The sequence below is a fragment of the Alosa pseudoharengus genome, unplaced genomic scaffold, assembly GCF_046254945.1.
Source record: "Alosa pseudoharengus isolate Yale_2024_CS ecotype anadromous, Long Island Sound unplaced genomic scaffold, YU_APseudo_1.1 YU_APseudo_1.1_scf_1, whole genome shotgun sequence".
Taxonomy (NCBI): domain Eukaryota; kingdom Metazoa; phylum Chordata; class Actinopteri; order Clupeiformes; family Clupeidae; genus Alosa; species Alosa pseudoharengus.
This window is the reverse complement of record NW_027468564.1, coordinates 7838877-7850098: the sequence shown is the minus strand read 5'-3', so window position 1 is coordinate 7850098 and position 11222 is coordinate 7838877. Positions and strand designations below refer to the sequence as shown.

General features: G+C 39.1%; 1 pseudogene; it reads left to right on the top strand.

Annotated features, from left to right (window-relative positions):
• The first annotated feature begins 9799 nt into the window (after positions 1–9799).
• Positions 9800–10920, top strand: LOC143116805 (uncharacterized; annotated as a pseudogene).
• Positions 10921–11222: the final 302 nt, after the last annotated feature.

Sequence of the window (11222 nt, the reverse complement as noted above, 5' to 3'; positions counted from 1 at the left end):
CAGGATCCCCTGAATACCCATCACCATCCCCACCCAAGCACATGATGTTCCCTGCAAGAATGGAGAGACTGCTACCAGTAGCCATGCAGAGTTTTACTAGCCCAAGATCTTTAGCACCAAAGAAGCGAAGGGCACCTCCACCCCCTCGCCCTCCCCCTCCCCGTTTAGAAGGATCTCTTAAGCAGCAGCAACCTCTTAGTTCATTTTCTCAGCCGGCATATAGCATGGAATGTGCAGTGGAAAATACAGATGGCAGCAGCAGGGGACAATTATATGATGACTGTATTGCATGATATTCTCAGGGTCCCTGCAATATAAATGGTACTGACAGTAGTTTTGAGAACATGCCGGGACCCAGTAAGCCCATGACATTCTCTATTCCTGTATTGACAAGAAATAGAACACAAATGCATCGAGCTTATAGGGCAAACCAGTCCAATCTCCTACCCGTACCACATCAACCTCAGATTTCCCTCATGGATCATATTTCCCCAACACTTACAGCAAAACTAGCACTCCTAAATATCAGATCTCTTTCAAACAAATCATTCTTAATTTATGATCTAATTTGCACACACAACGTTGATTTTTTACTTTTAACTGAGACATGGTTAGATCAAGCAAACAGTGCTGCTACTCTCATCGAATCAGCTCCCCCAAATTTCAGTTTTTTGAGTGCTACCAGAGCAAATAAAAGAGGTGGGGGGGATAGCCACAATTTTCAAGACGTCTTTTCAGTGCAATCAGTCATCATTCGGTGACTTTACTTCATTTGAATATCTGTGTGCATGCATTAAGTCTTCTCCTCAGATTTTATTACTGACAATTTACAGGCCTCCAAAACATTCAGCTAAAGTTTTTCTTGAAGAGCTAGGTGAACTGCTATCAGTTGTTTGCATAGAGTTAGACTGTCTTATTATATCAGGGGATCTAAACTTGCATGTGGATAATCCTGAAAACAATTATGCCAAGGAATGCCAACACACTCTCTCGGCCATACCCTCGACCTTGTTATCACAAAGGGTCTCGATGTCTCTACAGCTGTTAAAGACCTGGCCTTATCTGATCATTTCTGCATGTTCTTTGATGTGTCTATATTCCAACACACTCAAAACACAGCTATGATGGTAAAAAGGAGAATCATAAATGATCAGACAAGTGCTCTCTTTGAACAAGCACTTTCACTAAAGTCAAGTAAACTGTCAGACTCTGAAGACTTATTTGATCACTTTAATGCAAAAATGGCAAACATTATGGATGACATTGCTCCATTACAATTCAAGAAAGTTAAGGACAAACAGAAAGCACCATGGAGGCAAAATCCAGCAGTTAAACTTCTAAAAAGAGAGTGTAGGAAGACTGAAAGAAAATGGCGTAAATACAAACTTCAGATCCACTATGAAATCCATAAAGAGATGATCCGCACATATAACTCTGAAATATGCAAAGCAAGACAGTCTTTCTTTTCTAACATTATCAATAGAAGGTCAAATAACACTCGTATTCTATTTTCAACTGTTGATAAGTTAACAAATCCCCCCTCACAATTAGCGCCTGCACTTCTCTCAACTTATAAATGCAATGAGTTTTCATCTTTTTTTAAAGGTAAAATTGACCAAATCAGACTCAACATATCTGCTCAATTACAAATTCAACAACCTGAGCTTCCAGCAACAAACAGAGGGAAACTAAACTTGATGTCAGAGTTCAACTTGATAGACTACGAAACACTTGAAAAAATGGTACACAATCTCAGCTCTTCCACATGTGTCTTAGACACTCTGCCTACCAATTTCTTCAAAACTGTTTTTCACCTCATAGCGGCGGATGTCCTTCAAATTGTAAATGTATCACTGCTGTCTGGCACTTTTCCTAAGTCACTGAAAACAGCTGTTGTAAAGCCACTTCTTAAGAAGAATAACCTGGATGCCTCCATGCTAAACAATTACAGGCCCATATCCAATCTACCTTTTATTGGCAAATTATTGAAAAAGTAGTCTTTAATCAATTAACAATTAACATCGAAAGAAAACCATTACTTTCAGTCTGGTTTTCGGGCAAATCACAGCACTGAAACAGCTCTCATTAAAGTTTCCAATGACATACGCCTCAACACAGATTCAGGTAAAACATCAGTCCTAGTGCTACTGGACCTTAGTGCAGCATTTGACACTGTTGATCACAATATTTTACTACACAGACTAGAACACTGGGTTGGATTTACAGGCATAGTTATCAGCTGGCTAAAATCATATCTACAAGAAAGGAGCTTCTTTGTTGCCATCGGAAACTGTACCTCAACACCAACGTCCTTGACCTGTGGTGTTCCCCAGGGGTCGATCTTGGGGCCACTATTATTCAACCTCTATATGCTCCCACTTGGACAAATCATTCAATATAATTTGATTTCATATCATAGCTATGCAGATGACACACAAATTTACTTAGCTCTATCACCAAACGACTATGGTCCTCTTGAATCTATGTGTCAGTGTATAGAACAAATCAACACCTGGATGTCTCAAAATGTTCTTCAGCTGAACAAAGAAAAAACTGAAGTAATTATATTTGGTAAAAATGAGGAAAGACTTAGGGTTGCCACTCTCCTTGACACAAAAGGGTTGGAGGCAAAGGATACTGTTAAAAATCTTGGTGTATTAATTGACAGTGATCTAAATTTCAACAGCCACATGAAAGCGATAACTAAAGCAGCTTTTTACCACCTCAAAAATATTGCCAAACTCAGAGGGCTGATGTCAAAACATTCATGCATTTATCTCCAGCAGGGTTGATTACTGCAATGGACTGTTCACAGGCCTTCCTAAAAAGACTATTAAACAGCTTCAGGTGATACAAAATGCAGCAGCTAGGATTCTAACAAAAACTAAAAGAACTGACCACATTACTCCAATTCTTAAGTCCTTGCACTGGCTTCCAGTAAGTCACAGAATTGACTTTAAAGCACTATTGCTTGTTTATAAATCAGTAAATGGAGCAGGACCTAAATCCTTGTGCATGCTTCAGCAGTACACACTTCTCGTCCTCTCAGGTCCCAGGTGAAAAACCTACAGTTAGAACTAAACATGGTGAAGCAGCTTTTAGCTACTATGCGGCTCAGCTGTGGAACCAACTTTCGGATGACATCAAAAAGGCCCCAACTGTAGCCAGTTTTAAATCTAGACTTAAGACCAAACTGTTCTCAGATGCTTTCTGCTAACTGTGCCGAGTTACAAATTCTGAATCTGCCTTGATAATTATTCTACTTTGTCTTTTATTACTTTTTTTTTACTACTTTTGCCTTTGTTTTTGCTTACTAATTATTCTTTATTTTTAAATGATTTTACCTTTTATGTTTATGTGTTTTATGTTTTCTTTTTATTATGATCTTTACCTTTTAACTATTCTTTGACTATATTGCCCTTCTATGCTTTTATTTGTTATTATTGTTTGGTTTTGTTTATGTAAAGCACATTGAATGACCTCTGTGTATGAAATGCGCTATATAAATAAACTTGACTTGACTTGACAACTTGTGAGACTGTTGCCCACATAAAATGTCAAAGTAACAAGCCCACATATCTGTGGTTGAAACCAGTTCTTATTCCCATAACACCATAAATGTGATCTCACAGTGGTAAATGACAAATATGATTTAATTAAAGCCTAATAATGTGGTGGGTCCACCTGACCCAAGAACATTGGCTGTGTAACAAAAATATGAAATTTTAAAAGCATTAAGAAAGAGGCTCTAAACGAACCAGCTATACAAATGAGAATGATTAGGATAGTGGGAAGGAATCCTAGTCACACATCTGATGGTCCTCAGGTGGCACAGGTCAGGCAATAAAAAAACTTCACAGAGAAGGGTGGAGGTGTGAACTGAAATGTGTGTGCGTGTGTGTGTTTGTTTTATGCAGCATTCATACCTTCATGTGTAAATATATTCCTACATGTCTATATTCCAAGTAAGTAAGTCACTGCATTTTAAAAACTTTATTGTTCCAAAAATCAGCTGTTATTTTCAAAACGAATTTCATTAGATAAAAGGAACACATTCAAAACAATACAAAAAATACAATAAAAAATACATGCAGGTAAAGACAGCACAGAAAACCCATTAAACTGAACCAATGTTTTTTTAATACAACTATGAGGTATCTCACCCATGTCTAATGGATGCATATATGCATTTTTGAACATTTTCTCTAAATGTAATCTGGAATCACAGTCCCTCACACCATTCTAATTCTAGAAGCTGAAATCTAATAAAAAAAAATAAGAATAAAGAATAAGTCATCAACCGTTCAGGTTTTACTAATACAAACGTTTAAGTATCTTACTTGTAGTAGAGGAGTCATCATGATCATCATTTTCTCCAGAATCAGAATCGTTTTCCTCTTTAATGTCCACTGGTGTGAACTCCTCTTCTCTGCAGGTTGATGATGCTTGTATCTCTATCTTAAAGTCATGTTCCAGTACAGTCTTATCTTCCAATTTACTGGCCAAAATATGTTCACGGAGGAAATCATCAAAGTCTTCTTCTTTGATCTCCTTCACTGGTATTAGTGGTTCTGTCATTTCAGACTGAAGTTCTGCTGTGCCAAAGAAATCCTCTTGAACTCTCCTTCAGATTAAAGTAACAAAATGTATGTACATGACCAAAATAACAGTACAGTTGTCCTGTTGATAACATAGACCTACACACTGTACTTCCACAGCATCTCTGACCACCACTCTGTCTTATAAGACCTTTATCTGACCTGTTGGCATCCTGGAGTCAATCTTACCCAATCAGCTGCAAGAATACAATGCAATGCAATGCAAATTATAAGGACAAAGGATTATGGGTAAGACAATTCCATGTGAATACAAGTCTGATGGTCCTCAGGTGGGCTTGTCCATGGATCAACCTTCACAAATTTCACAAAATAAAGTATGTGGGGTGGGGGTGTGAACTGATTGGTGATGGGGGTAGGAGATTACAGGTGGGGTGGAGGTGTGAACTGATTGGTGATGGGGGTAGGATACTGCAGATGGGGGTGGGCTGCAAGTGTGTAAACTGAACCTGCCGCTAAATTTATGTCTAGACGGACCCAGTTGGGTGTTGCACCTAGTGAATCAGCATTGTTGGGCAAGCAAGATATTAAGTGTCGGAGTGAAGATGTTGAGCAGAATATACCAGAAGATGCTGTTACAGCGCAGTTAATGCTCCACTGGAAACAAAGCAGTCGCATTGAGGGCCTTTCATGCAAAGAGCCCATTTGAGTTCCTGGAGCTTGTGAACTGCAGCTATCACGGTAAGATAAGAACAACTCCTTCCACCCTTCAAAACCATCCAACTTGCACTTTTTTCTGTTTTTTGTACTTCTGGTTAGACACATACAGACAATTTGTATAGGCAGTTGGAAGGGGATTTATCTATCTTATTTTATCACTTTTAGATTTTTACTGTGACTTATAAAGACTTTGGGGTCATTCCACGTCAATTCAACCAGGGCCCACACACATAGATTAAAATAATTCTGAAAAAAATGACCAGGTCTACCTATTTTACCCAGGAGACACTGTAAAATTACTTTTATGTAAGATCAATACATTCCAAGATACAGCCAGTTTTACAGGGGGCGGGGGGTGTCGATTTTGTTCAGCCTCTTTTTTTTGTTAAAGTTTACAAGTCCAAAGCACAATAACTAAACCATGTAGGAGGCATCATGCTGGTACATCAATAGGAATAGTATGTAGTAAAATTGTCACATTTGGTCTGGATGATCCTGCATAGTCATAGCTGTCCCTCAAAGTTGATCAACATTTTATTGTATTTTATTTTTATTGAGTTTTTGGCTGGGCTCTGTTTAGGCCTTCAGAAGACATATTTGTACTATTTGTACATAGGCTCTTGATTTATTTCCTTACTGAGATAAGTAGAAATAGAAAAAGTAGAAAAGCAATGAATAGAAAATAAATCCCTTCAGGGTCTGAACAGCATACCTCACAATTCTGAAAAATCATTTTGGTTCTCATTTTCAGAGCACACAAACACTCATTTACAAACACAATATACAAAGATTTTTTAAATATTTTTTTCTTTATTCTCCATGATCCGTTCTTTTTCTCAATAAGGGAAATAAATTAAGAGCCTATGTTGAGTACAAATTATGGTTGTGCCGATGGTCCATCGTGATGGTTGACAGACATCACAATGGGAAGCAACCATCGTGATGCCACGCCCCCACATGCCAGTCACTAATTCCTGCTGTAACAGGCTAAAACATGAGAAAACCTTTCCCTGGAAATTACATTGAGCCTACTTTAAAGGCTGTCAGCCAGTTATCACATATTAGTCTACCATCTTGTAAAATAAAAGACTTATAAATAATTCCTGACTGTGACGTGTGTAATTGTCTTTTCTTTCGTTAATTATAGGATCGGAAGGTAGCCTATCAGTCTTTCACTGTAAGGCTTGTATTTCATGCATTTGGCAAAAGTCCCAGACAGCAGCGGAGTGGTAATCGGGATTCGTTATTTGTAAAAGTTTTTTTACTTCGCCCTCCTATAGCCTGGACTGCGCGATCGCAGCCCTTTACTTTCACTTCCCGCCGCCCTCATAGTCAGCATAGACGGTAGCCTGATAACGTGGGATGCTGCATAGCGTACTACTGAAGATTTTAAATGAGGGACCACGATAGTAGTCTTAGTAGCTTTTTTGCTGGGCCCAGCGAAGGCTGGCAATGTGTAATATTCCGCTGGTTGGTGCACAAGTGTTCAGATTGATTGTCTATCCGTTGTCTAACGATTTTCTTGAAGCAGATCTTCTCCTCAACTTCGGTAGCCTGGTCAGTATGTCTCTCTTAGCTGTCCACTTTCATCAGGCCGTATAGCCTATATAATAATATATTTTTTATATAAATATAATATATAATATAATATATAATATATAATATATAATATATATATTTTTATATATATAATATACAATTATAAATGTATTTCTGTACAGACAAATGGTAATTAATTAGTGTTTAATTACTACCCCCCCCCCCCCGACGATATCATCGTCCATCACAATGTTTCACTGTACACATTGTCAAATGCCAATTTAGGGGACATTGCCCAACCCTACTACAAATATGTCTTCTGAAGGCCTAAACAGAGCCCAGCCAAAAACTCCAATACAATTTTGATCAACTTTGAGGGACAGCTTTGACCATGCAGGATCATCTAGACCAAATGTGATGATTTTTCTACCTATTATTCCTATTTGTGTACCAGCATGCAAAATATGAGCCTCCTACATGGTTTAGTTTATGTGCTATGGGCTTGTGAACTTTGACAAAAAAAGAGGCTGAACAAAATAGCCACCCCTTCCCCCTGTAAAACTGTATCTTGGAAAGTATTGATCTTAAATAAAAATTTTACAGTCTGTCTTCTGGATAACATAGTAATACATTTTTCAGAATTTGTTGAGACCTAAGTGCGTGGGCCCTGGTTGAATTGACGTGGAATGACCCTTTGTTTAAGAAAGAGGCTCTGGATTTAAACCAAACAAACCAGCTATAAAAATGAGAATGATTAAAGATAATGGGAAGGAATCTCATGTGACTGAGCACTATTCACACATCTGATGGTCCTCAGGTGGCACAGGTCAGGCTATAGAAACTCCACAGGTGGGAACAGGTCAGCCAACAAACAAACTTCTCAAAGGGTGGAGGTGTGAACTGAAAGGTGATGGGGAATGAGAGGCTGAGTGGGATGGTGCCCTCAGAAAGGTTCCATTCTCCTTAAAACTATTCATGCACTATGTGTGTGTGTGTGTGTATGTGAGAGAGGCTGAGTGGGATGGTGCCCTCAGAAAGGTTCCATTCTCCTTAGAACTATTCATGCAGTATGTGTGTGTGTGTGTATGTGAGAGAGAGTGTTTTATGCAGCATTCATACCTCCATGCACAAATATATGTCTACATGTCTTGTATTTGTGTGCAACTTGACAGAGAATGTCCACAGACCAGGACTGCATAATGTAGCGGACTCAAAGGCTCAATTGTCTTGATGCCACATATTTTAAAAAAATCTTTGTTTCTGTAGAAACATACAAAACACACTCAGTAGATGACACAACGAACATTCACGGCTTGTTTCAACAAAGAACGCAGTTGCTCTCCTTTCCTTACACTAAAAACTCTTAGCCAATGTGTCACTAATACATGTCAGGAAATCATACTCGGGCTATTCATGACACAAAACAAGCTAGAAAGCTAGCATGGCAAACGGCACATATATCACTTCTAAATTAAACATATGAAACATCTAATTTCTATATCATTACATGTCACTTACGCTAATAAGGTTATAGGAATTTGTTTTTAACACCAGCTCACCTGTAGAAACATACAAAATACACTCAGTAGATGACACAACAAACATCCACGGCTTGCTTCAACAAAGAACGCAGTTACTCTACTTCCCTGCTGAGATTCTTGTGAATACAGACTGATTCCACAGCGCTCTGCTCCCACCTACTGGCGCGGCTGATGTACTGAACAACTAAATACAACCCAAACTCTTGAACAAACACCACATCCCTGTTATCTTTCCTTTCAAATCACTCACATTGAACTGAGGGCGCTACAATAACAGTCATGTTATTAAAAAGATACATTTGAATCAAACTTGTTAATAAAACAATTTAGTTTAATCTATGTGACACTATAGACGTCACCATCAGTAGGGTAAAACTAACCTGTCTCACAACGGTCTAAACCCAGCTCAAGTTCCCTATTAGAGGATGAACAATCCAACGCTTGGTGAATTCTGCTTCACAATGATAGAAAGAGTCAACATCTAAGGATCAAAAAGTGACGTCTCAATGAACGCTTGGCTGCCACAAGCCAGTTATTCCTTTGGTAACTTTTCTGACACCTTCTGTTTAAAACCCCCAAAAAACAGAAAGATCATGAGGCCCCGCTTTCATGATCCATATTCATACTGAAAATCAACAATACATCATCAGTAGGGTAAAACTAACCTGTCTCACCTTTATTGAGTTTAGCCTTCTCAAAGTTGAACTGAGCAGTATGAGAAAAAACTTAGAACACAGACATGGTGTCTCCTCTAAATGGATCATCTGATGTACCTTTAAATTACACATAATTTAATGTCTTCCCACACTGGGTGCACCGATTAGCCTTTTTGGCTTGGATATCTTGACAAAAGACTTTCTACCGAAGGACTACCGATTATGGATTTTCTGGTGTGTCTTAAGATGAGCAGCCTGAGTAAAAATATTTCAGCACTCTGAACACTAATAGGACTTTTCCCCAGTATGGCTTTTCTGGTGTTTCTGGAGGTTAGATGCCCAAGTAAAAGTCTTCCCACACTCTGAACAGTGAAATTGCTTTTCTCCAGTATGGAGTTTATGGTGTGACTTGAGATTAGACCTGGTGGCAAAAGTCTTTCCACACTCTGTACACTGATATGGCTTGTGCCTAGTATGTGTTCTCTGATGGACAGTAAGGTCTTCGCTGGTTCTGAAACTCTTCCCACATGTAGAACACTGATGGGACTTTTCCCCAGTATGGATCTTCTGGTGTCTGTTGAGATTACACATATGAGTAAAAGCCTTTCCACACTCTGAACACTGATATGGCTTTTCTCCAGTATGGATTTTCTGGTGTGACTTGAGATTATACCTGGTGGCAAAAGTCTTCCAGCATGTAGCACACTGATACTGCTTTTCCCCAGTATGGATCTTCTGGTGTGTCTTGAGTTGGCCTGCCTCAGTAAAGGCCTTTCCATGATCGGAAATGATATGTTTTAATAATCTTCTTATATTACAGGAGCTGAGAGGATCACAAATAAGAAGAGTTTCAAGAGGGAGTCAGATCTCAATCCACATCAGGCAACACAGTCTGGACAAAAGGCATATCAGTGTACTACATTTGGGAAGAGTAGTACCAGCACAAACCTCAATATCCATCAGATAACACATGCTGGGGAAAAGTCTCATCATTGTTCAGAATGTGGAAAGACTTTTACTCAGGCAAGTAATCTCAAGACACATCTGATGATCCATGCTGGAGAAAAGCCATATCAGTGTGCTACATGTGGGAAGAGTTTCATAACCAACGCAGAGCTCACTGTCCACCAGAGAACACATACTGGCGAAAAGCCATATCAGTGTTCAGATTGTGGAAAGACTTTTAACCAGGTGTGGAATCTCAAGATACACCAGAGGATCCATACTGGAGAAAAGCTATATCACTGTTCAGATTGTGGAAAAAAGTTTAATTGTTTGTCTAATCTCAAATATCACCAGAAAATCCATACTGGGGAAAAATCTCATCACTGTTCAGATTGTGGAAAGACTTTTACTCTGGCAGCTCTTCTCAAGAGACACCAGAAAATCCATACTGGGGAAAAGCCATATCAGTGTGCTACATGTGGAAAGAGTTTCGGAACCAAATGGGAGCTCATTAGCCATCAGAGAACACATACTGGAGAAAAGCCATATCAGTGTTCAGATTGTGGAAATACTTTTACTCATGTGAGTAGTCTGAAGACACACCAGAGGATGCATACTGGGGAAAAGTGTCATCATTGTTCAGAATGTGGAAAGACTTTTAATCAGGTGGGTAATCTCAAGAGACACCAGAGGATCCATACTGGGGAAAAATCTCATCACTGTTCAAATTGTGAAAAGACTTTCAGATCAAGCTCAGATCTTACTCGACATCAGAGAACCCATACTGGAGAAAAGCCATATTGGTGTTCAGATTGTGGTAAAACGTTTAATCAGGTGGGTAATCTCAAGCTACACCAGAGGATCCATACTGGAGAGAAGCCATATCACTGATCAGATTGTGGAGAGACTTTCAGATCAAGCTCAGATCTTACTCGACATCAGAGGACACATACTGGAGATTAGTCATGTCATTGTTAAAATTGTGGAAATACTTTTACTGAGGCAGCTCAGCTAAAGAATGACCAGAAAATCCATACTGGAGAATAGTCATATCAATGTGTATCAGTGTGGGAGGAGTTTCAGAACCAACAGAGAGCTCACTGTCACATAGACACTGTATCACATACTGGAGAAAAGCTGTATCTCTGCACTACATGTGGTAAGTCCTTCAGTCAAAGCGGTTATCTCAAGACGCTCCACATGACTCATACTGGAGAAACCACTGTTCAGATTGTGGAAATAGTTTTACTTGGGTGGGTTCTCTC